This window comes from Crocodylus porosus, unplaced genomic scaffold (assembly GCF_001723895.1).
Source record: "Crocodylus porosus isolate Cpor-Errol unplaced genomic scaffold, CroPor_comp1, whole genome shotgun sequence".
Taxonomy (NCBI): domain Eukaryota; kingdom Metazoa; phylum Chordata; order Crocodylia; family Crocodylidae; genus Crocodylus; species Crocodylus porosus.
The window spans coordinates 49,318,518-49,328,577 of record NW_017728949.1 but is presented as its reverse complement, the minus strand read 5'-3'; the positions used below and the strand labels follow the sequence as shown (position 1 = coordinate 49,328,577).

The 10,060-nt window shown below is 44.6% G+C and overlaps 1 protein-coding gene across 1 annotated transcript in view; it reads right to left on the bottom strand.

The window, feature by feature from the left end:
- Positions 1–10,060, bottom strand: part of KCNH7 (potassium voltage-gated channel subfamily H member 7) — a 384,158-nt gene that overhangs the window by 289,896 nt on the left and 84,202 nt on the right. The gene's annotated exons all lie outside the window — the stretch shown is intronic.

Here is a 10,060-nt window from a genome sequence, read left to right as displayed (position 1 = left end):
GGGTCCAGAAGAGGGCCACTTGCATGATCAGGAGGACAGCAGGGCAGGCCCTAAGAGGAGAGGCTACAGGATCTGAACCTGTTCCGCCTCCACATGAGGAGGCTGAGAGGGGATCTGGTGGCCGTCTATAAACTGGCAAAGGGAGACCAGCAGGCAATGGGAGAGTCCCTGTTCCCCTGAGCACTACTGGGAGTAACAAGGAACAAAGGCCATAAGCTGACAGAGAGCAGATTCAGGCTGCATATCAGGAGGCACTACTTCACAGTCAGAGCGGCTAGGATCTGGAACCAACTTCCAAGGGAAGTGGTGCTCACTCCTACCCCGGGGGTCTTTAAGAGGAGGCTGGATAGACACCTTGCCAGTGTCATCTGACCCCAGCATTTTTTCCTGCCTGTGGCAGGGGGTTGGACTTGATGATCTGCTCAGGTCCCTTCCGACACTGCTAACTATGAAACTGTGACTTCCCTTGCTTGCAGATTTGGGACTCAGCATTGTGAACTGCATCCTAGAAATCCCTTGCAGGGGTGTTGCACCTTGGGTCAGGGAGCAATCTACAAGTGAGAAGGTGGGGAACAGAACCCTTGGGTTTCTCCCTTCTCTACTTGTAGGTGTATGCCTGGCAGCATCTGGGGCTTTTCTCCCACAGAATCAGGCCCCTGAAGCCCCAGTTGCAGCATGGGCCTGCCCCTGTAGGACAGCAGCCCAGGCCAATGTCTGCAGATGCCAAAGAAGCAGATTAGATGTGCCAGGACACCAAATCAAAGTGATCAGGAACAGGCAACATGGATTCACTAAGAGCAAGTCATGTTTGACCAACCTGATTTTCTTCTATAAAAAGGTGAGAGGCTGTGTGGATGGAAGGAGAGTAGCAGAAATGATATACTTTGACTTTAGCAAAGCTTTTTATAGCCTTAATCCCCAAGTTCAATTTCCTTTGCTGCAGTTTGATGCCATTGCTCCAAGTCCTGTTACCTACAGCCACAGCCTCCAGCCTCATTATAATCCCTCTCCAGGTATTTAAAGACTGTTATCAAATCCATCCTTCAGTCTGCTCTTCTTCAGACTAAATGCACCTTGTTGTTTCAGCCTTTCTTCATAAATCAGTTTCCCCAGGCCTGTAGTCATTGTTTTTGCTCTTTGCTGAATTCTTTCCAATCTACCCATGTCCTTCTTGAAGTATGGGGCCCCAAACTGGAAAAATTCCTCCAGGTGATGCTTCATCAGTGATGAATACGATAGAAGAATCACTCTAATTGATTTGCAAGTAACACTCCTATTATTACAACGTAGTATGCTGTTGGCCTTTTTGCAACAGGAGCACACTGTTGGCTTATATTCAGTTTATAGTCCACTGTAATCCTCAGGTCCTTCTCTGGGCAGTAACACAACCTAGGCAGTCATTCCCCAGTCTTCATTAGTGCATGCAATTACTTCATCCCAAATAACAGACTTTGCGCTTGTCTTTGTTGAATTTTATCTGGTTGATTTGTGGACCATTTCTCCAGGCTATGCAGGTCATTCTGGATCCTAAGACTACCTCTAGAGTGTTTTCGACTCCACCTGACTTTCTGTCATCTCCAAATTTGCTAAGTGTGCTCATGATCCCATTGTCTAAATCATTAACGAGAGTCCCACTTGATTCCTCCTCCCAACTAGACATTAAATCATTTGATGATTACTCATTGAGTAGATCCAACTACACAACTACATACAGCTACAATCTTCACACCTTCCTGGTCATAAACTCCCACATAAGACATGGGTAAACCTGAATCGACTGTGATCGGGCTATAGAGCCTTCGGTAAAATCAAACATAAAATGGACCTTACAAACTCACCATCATGCCTCTGTGGCAAAGGAGATCAGACAGCCCAGCATATACTAACTGTTCTCTACATGGTCCACCAGAGGAAGCAAGCAGTTTGAAAGATTGACAGATCTTCACCTAAATGGTTGGAGGAGTCAACTTTCTGAAGTCATATGCAAGAGGAAGATCCAACGAATTATGTATCCACTTTGCATTACTTTCATCTAGTCTGTATTTCCTTAGCTTGTTAATGAGAATGTAGTGGAAGACCATGTAAAAAGCTTTCAGAAAGTCAAGGCATATCATGCCCACTACTTTCCTTCCATCTCCAGGGTCTGTCAGCTTATCATAGAAGGAAATCGGTTGGTCAAACATGATTTGCTCTTAGTGAATCCATACTGCCTGTTCCTGATCGCTTTGAGTGCCTGCTCCATGATCTTTCCAGGTATCAACGTCAGGCTCACTGTCTGTCATTCCCCATATCCTCATTCCTCTCTTTCTTAAAGATGGGCACTGTTTTTGCCTTTTACCAATCATCTGGAACCTCACCCAACCTCCATGGGTTCTCAAAGAATGGCTCTGAAATGACCTCAGTCAATTCCAATCAGTACTTTAGGGCGCACCTCTTCCAGCTATACTGGTTTGAAAGCATCTAGTGTCTTTAAGCAATCCCTAACCTGCTCCAGGGTTTTTTATTCCTTCTCTATTTTTGCTGCCAGCTGTGCTCATCATCTGGTAGCTGCCCCTCTTTATGAAAACTGAAGTAAAAATGGCATTGAATACTTTAGCCTTCTTAGCATCATCCATAGCTAGAGTGCTTTCTGCATTCTACAAGGGATCAATTATTTTTTGGTCTTCCTTTTCTTCTTGACATACTTGTAGAATCCCTTTTAATTGCCCTTTATGTCCCCTGCCAATTGATCTCAAATCATGCCCTTGTCCTCCTAATTTTCTCCACGCATTCCCATGCAATGCAATACCCTTAAACTCTTCTAATAATATAACCAAGTTTCCACTTTTGTATGATTCCCTTTTGAGTTTCATTACATTGAAGAAAGTGGTGTTGCACTTCCCATTCTTCTGTTGCATGGGAATAGCTTGCTCCTGCGCCCTTAAAAGGGCCTCCTTAAAGTATAGCCAGCTCTCCTGCACTCTTTTTCCTCTCAGCTTTGCCTCCCAGGGGAAAGTACTTCCAGTACATTGTAGTACTCCTTTATTTTCTTGGTACAGTTCTTTTGTATTAGTTTAAATATTGATAGTTATTTCAGACATTTTTGGTTTGCTTGTGAATAATGTACAGAGAGTGTGAGGTGGAAACTTTCCATCTTTGTTCTGCTAATGAACATGAGGATTCCCAAAGGATATAAAGGTGGGTAACTAATTGGCAGGGCCATGGCTTCATTGTCTAGCAGAACCTTTTGATCCTGTAGGGAGAACACGCTATACCCAATGAAAGAGCCTAGTTCTCTGTTCCTGGGAGCTTTGCATTTCGTTCCTGTCACCTCAAGGTATCAATTTGGTAGCTGAGAGAGAAAATTTAGCAGTTTTCCCCCAACACTTGCTCTCTGCTAGTATAAGTGACATAGCTAATTAGTAAGAGTAATTCTTGTTTTGCAGACACCTGTCCATTATAGGCTGAGCTGTTTCTTCAAAGGAAAAGTCTAAATTGTCAGACGTAGTTTCTCCCTAAAGTCCATTTGAACCAAGAAGCAGTTTATTTTGAGCCACCCAGACCTCCTGCTCCACCCTAGTCATTAGCCCTTCCAAAGCCTTTTCAAAACTTGTTTCCTCATCCTTCTTTCCAACACCAGCATAAATAACCCTGCAGCAGCTGTCTTTTTTCCCCTTTAGAAGCTGTATGATCTCCTACTTTAAATGCTCTTGTAATCCTCTGTTTCCCAAAGAATAGATTCCTATGTATGTATTAATGACGTCTTTATGGCTAAGCACAGACAGGCAAAAACCCCAAGGTGGAATGAATTCAATCTACACAGGTTTCTCTAAGCTGCATAGATTGAACTGATATCAAACATAACAGACACATACTTTTCAGTTGGGAAAAGCAGGCAGAAGCATTAAAGCATGCCTCCCAGCTTGCTGGCCAGCCAAGCCATCCCTGACTGGCTGGCTAGCACATGCTCCCAATACCCTGCTTTTCCCCACAGGGGGGAAAAAGTCACTCATCCACCTCCTTAGCATCATCCAGGGATCTCCATGCCCTGGTCTGTTTAACTGTGGGGGAGGGGTGATTTTTTCCCCCCCTACCCTTCCATGGCTGGGAAGGCATGTCACTGATGCTCAGGGGGGAGGAGAAGGCCCCTCACTCCTGGTCTCAGCCCCCTGAGGTGGGAGGCACTGGTTTCTGGGGGTTTCCCTGTTCCCACCCAGGCAGACAGGCTTCATAGAACCCCCACCCCAGACCTGGCTCCTCGCTGGGGTCTGCTGGGAGGAAAAGCCTTCAGTGGGAGACTTCCATCCCTGCAGGGGGTGGGAAGGATGGGGAAATGGACTCCTGTCCCAGACCTGATCCCTCCTTGTGGGGTCTGCCACAGGGGGGCTGTGGTGAGTGGGGGGTCTCCCCCGTGAGCTCCTAGCCCAACCTGGCCCAGCTAGGGGCTTGCTGGAGCCCGGCCCCCAACCTGCTCCACTTGTCGGGCAGGCAGGGGCAGGAATAGAGCCTTGTCCCAGCCTCAGGGGTCTGCTGTGCAGGTTCCCCTTCTCCCCACACCATAGCCTAGCCTAGCCCTGCCACTTGGTGAAAGCCTCCCAAAGCTGACCACTGTGTCCTACTGCCAGGCTGCATCAGGGCATACTGGGTGGATCAGGGGGTTATGCTGGAAGGCAAGGCCCAATCCTTATCTTTACAGAGCTAGTGCAGCCCTGATGTCCAGCATGAGCCCTCAGCTGGCTCAACACTTCAGGAAAGCCTTTGATACGGTATCCCACTCCATACTGGAGAACAAATTAAGAGGCTGTGACTTGGATGATTACACAGTCCAGTGGGTGGCAAATTGGCTAGAGGGTCATACCCAGAGACGTGCAAGGCTTTAGGCAGTGGGGTCCTGCAGGGCTCGGTCCTTGGACTGATACTCTTCAATGTCTTCATCAGTGACTTGGACGAGGGAGCGAAGTGTACTTTATCCAAGTTTGCGGATGATACAAAACTGTGGAGAGAAGTGGGCAGACCTGAGGGCAGGGAACAACTACAGGCAGACCTGGACAGGTTGGACAAATGGGCAGAAAACAATAGAATGTGATTTAACAAGGAGAAATGCAAAGTGCTGCACCTAGAAAGGAAAAATGTCCAGCACACCTACTGCCTAGGAAGTTACCTACTCGGCAGCACAGAAGCGGAAAGGGATCTTGGAGTCCTAGTGGACTACAAGATGAACATGAGTCATCAGTGTGACGAAGTCATCAAAAAAGCTAACTGCACTTCATCATGCATCAGCAGATACATGACAAACAGAACCAAGGAGGTGATACTTCCCTTCTATCAGGCACTGGTCAGACTGCAGCTGGAGTACTTCATGCAGTTTTGGGCGCCACACTTCAAGAGGGATGTGGATAACCTGGAGAGGGTCCAGAGGAGGGCCACTCATATAGTTAAGGGCTTGCAGGCCAAGCCCTACAAGGAGTAACTAGGGTGCCTGCACCTCTTCAGCCTCCGCAAGAGAAGGTTGAGAGGTGAACTTGTGGCTGCCTATAAATTCATCATAGGGCGCAGAAGGGAACTGGTGAGGCTCTACTTACCAAGGCAACCCTGGGGGTTACAAGAAATAGTGGCCTTAAGCTAGCAGAGAGCAGATTTAGACTGGACATCAGAGTGGCCAAAATCTGGAATGGGCTCCCAAGGGAGGTGGTGCTCTCCCCTACCCTGAGGGTCTTCAAGAGGAAGTTAGATATGCATCTGGCTGGGGTCATCTGAACCCAGCACACTTTCCTGCCTATGCAGGGGGTTGGACTCAATGATCTATTGAGGTCCCTTCCAACCCTAACATCTATGAAACTTCTCCCACCAGAACCTGGCACCAATGGCAGCCAGCAGGATGCAGTGGAGGGCTTGCACAAAGCAGCAGAGCCAGGCTGGAGTGGGGGGAGGAGCTAGCAGCCTGAGCACAGGAGGGGGGAGTGTGGGGGAAGGGGTGGTGGCAGACACAAGCTTCCCCAGGAAGCATGCCTTTTTTGCTCTCTGCCTTGGCCCCAGACAGTGAACAAGCAGGCCCAGCATGGAGTGGAGGGAAAAGAGGCAGCCTCAGGACTCCAACTGGTTGGAGTGGAGCCCAGGGGCAGGGGCATCTACGCACTGGGCTAGATCAGCGAGCTGTGTTCCTGCACGTCTTTTGCAAAGACACTTGGCATGCCAGGGGGCTATACCTAACCTGATTTGGGAGGGAATCTGGGACAGAAGTTCCATAGATTGGTTTAACCTAAATCAGGTAAATTTGATCCTACATCCATTCAGGTCTATCTAAAACTGGTTTGGGCCATTTTAACATCTGTTTATGTGCACTGAACTTCTGTTCTGTTACAGGTTTGAACTGATTTCTGATCACTTATACCAGTTTATGTGTAATTTCTGTCCTTAGCCTATATTTTTATAGTGGAGCAAAAGTTGTTTTAGGTACCTTACTGTAGTAGTGTGAAGTATTTGGATGGGGGAAACTTCCAGTTCTCAAGCCAAGACATAAGTTCTTTTGTTATTCAGCCAACTTGGTAACTTTAGTCTGGGGATCTTTCTCTGTCATCTCCCCAAAAGCATGTCATTGTTTTTTATTCTGATTTTAAATGCAGCACACTTACTCCATGTATTTGTTTAGGATACAAGTAAAAGGAACTGGAATCTTAGTATAACCAATGAGGAAATGTATGTGTGTGTGTATCTAATACATAGTATGATGTGCATTTAAACTAATACTTCACAATTTGGCTAAAACCTTGCATAGTAAGACAAAAAGCCTCCGTGTACATACTGACCATCAGAAAGAAACAATTCACAGAGACAATCATGTCTCTTCATCTTACAAAAGCAATATTGTTAAACACCAACACCTCACCTAATTCATGATGGCATTAACAACAGGAAGTATTGCATGCTTCTGGAACTCTTTTAGTATGTGTTTACATTTTTGTTTAATTTTAAAACTACCTTCCTTTGTTGGCAAGAACTTGTTCATGCATTTGTCAAGCAATCAGATATTCTTTTTGTAAAACCAGGTAGGGAATAGGCTCTGTTTAACACACCAGCTGAAAGAACTAGGAATTGAGAACGGAGCTTCAATAAAGGCTGCAGTAACTTTCCTAGCACTTGGAGCAGAGGGCGATCAGGAGAGAAATTGTGATTCTCTGATCCAGTTTGCCTGGGGCTAGATGTAAAGCCTCAATTTAGCCCAACAGAAAAAGTATGGTTTTTATAGCCTATAGATTTTTAAGCTTCTTTGAAACATTAAATTACTCCTGATGCCCAGGAGTGTCCTATTTAATTATACACCCTTGACACAGGGACTTCCTGAAACAGTATCAGCTACCCCGTGATTTCTCTGTGTGCATGCCCTCTCTATGTACTGTTAGGTTTGCTAATGGACATTTTCTTTTCTTCATCTTCTTTCTCTTTTCTGCTTTTATTCCCAACACCTAGTATTTTTAGGCAGGGTTTATAACATAGCTGTCCAGCTTCAAAGCAGCTGAAGGCCACACTCTTCATGGGCCTCACCAGTGGAGGCTACACACCACGGGGGTGGCACTGGGGGACCATGGGTCCCTTGGGCCTCACAGCCCATGCATGTGTGTGCAGGCAGGCACTCCCCTACCCTATTGCACATCACACACCACAGCATGCTGCCTCACCTCAGCGATCCTGTGGCACGTCACTGCATGGGCATTCCCAGCTGCTGGATCCTTCAGCGGTATGGGTTGTGCCACTTTGTGCCATGCTTCCCCATCCCTTGGGGCAGAAACAAGCAGCAAAAGACGGGATAAGGAAGGGGAGCTACAAGACCCCAGTCGCTGCAGCAACAGGGGCAGCAGGTGCTCAGGGGCTCATGAGAACTCCTCATAGGCCTCATACAGCCTGCTGGCCACCAGTTAGACAGCCCTGCCTTATATCTACTCCTCATTCCAGTGGAAATCTTATACTCAGCTTCCAGACTATACTGCTTATCCTTCCTTCCTCATCACTCTCTCTCAACTAGGCTCTTCTGACAATGCCTGTAAGATTTTCTGGGTGCAGCTCCACATGCTCTTTTAATGAACATTAGCCTATTTTAATGTGCATTAAAGCATCACAAAAAAATCTGTGTGCTTTTGCTAATGCATATTAAAATAGGTTAATGTGCCTTTTTCTAGTACCTCACAATGGAGGTACTAAATTTAATGTGCATTACCAAAAGTGCATTAATAAACATGTAGACATGCCTTTTGAGTTAAGTTTGCTAAACCATGGAATAATTACCCTAAGCAAGCTGGAATCCTTATTATTTAAAACACTTAAAACAAGTTCAGACAAATCACTACAAAATATATTAAAGGGAACAAGTCTGGACTGGCAAAGGATTGACTTAAAGAACTTGCAAATCTTGTCCATTAATAATTTTTCAATTTATTGGCTGTTAAACCAGTAAATAAATGCCTATTGTTTCCAGTCCCCCTCCTCCTCCTTCCGAGCCTCCCATCTTTATCTTTGGGCTCTTCCATAGATATGAATCTAGTAAGTGACCAGATGTTTCAGCCTGAATATGTTACAAATGCCTAAAAAGGACTTATGCTTTGAACCAACAGCTCATTGCTTTCTGTCCTTCGATATCACTTCCTTTCAATCTGTCTACAAAGACTGAAACAGTCTATCCTCAATTTTGGCTCACCAGTATTATTGCTCATGAAGTAAAGAAGCTTATCAGAGGACAAACATTACAACTTAAGCTTTGGCTAGCATAAATAATTTGTTCTGAATATTATTAAATATATACCAAGGGGCACAGTTTAAAAAGAAACAATCGGTCATACTGACATGTGCTAAAAGTGGGCCAGTTCCTGAAGTTTTATAGTTGACTGAAATGGGAGTAAATGAAAAGTATAGGAAGAGACTGGGGATGAAATCCTAGGCCCTGTGAAGTCAGTGAGGTTTTAACTGGGGTCAGGATTTTACTTTAGAACAAAATTCTGATTGTGAAGGCTGCACAGTCCTCAGTAAACATCAGAGAAGTTAGTGATACTGGTATATTTCAGATCAGTAACATTAAACTGAGGCTGAGTTCAGAATTTTACAGTCAATTATTTTGGATTACTAAAGAACAAGATAAAGCATTTTAAAATGGACTATTAGTTCATTTACTGAAGCCGTGCTGTGCTTACTAAACATATTAGGTTTCTTTTACATTAACAACACAAATTATATGCTTTAGAGACAGGTAAAACTAGGAAAATACTGCAGATATAAGATTTTAAAAAATATCCCAACTAATTAGAATATTTAATATAAATCCCCCTTTCTTCTCTGATTTCCATTATTCCATCACATACATTTACAAGCCAAACTATTTAAAGGAAATGAAAGATTAAAATAAAAAGAAACCATAAATAACAGTGATATATATGTTTTGACTTGTAGGATGAAATGCAAAATAAAAATAGCTACTTTTCCATCTTGGGAAGTGGAAAAATGAAATAAACCAAATGAAGTCAGGAAAAGAGCATTATTGAAATGAACTGAAATACGAAGGGTAAACTAGATGATTTAGATAAGATTTGTCACATTCTGACAGAGATATGGAGTGTAGCCTGAGGACATTTTAAAAATGGCATCTGCTGTTTGCAGATGTTTGTTTTCCAAATTCATCCCTGCAATATCTGGAAAGCAATTCTAACATGAGGATTGTCAGGTGATTAGAACAAAGTGTTAGGGAGTTTGCAGTTAGCAATTGACCATCACTCAGATCTGTATCAGGTTGGGCTTTGCTATCAACTCCAAAAGAGACATCTGTGCTTGGAAAACAGGATACATTTAACCTTCACTGTCCTTGCAAAGAAAGGAAAAGAAGAACTGTTTGACGACCGAGAAAATAATGTAAGGTTCAAATTAGCAGGCACTAGGCCTGTGTGAAGCAGTTAGTATTCACTTCAGATTTGGATTCAGCCGATTCAGGGGACAGTGATTCGATTCGATGATTTGAATTACTGTCCTGGTTCGATTCAGCCAAATCTCTGAATCAGCCAGGCCAGGCCCATCGCCTGCCCCCCTCCCAGCCAAGCAACGG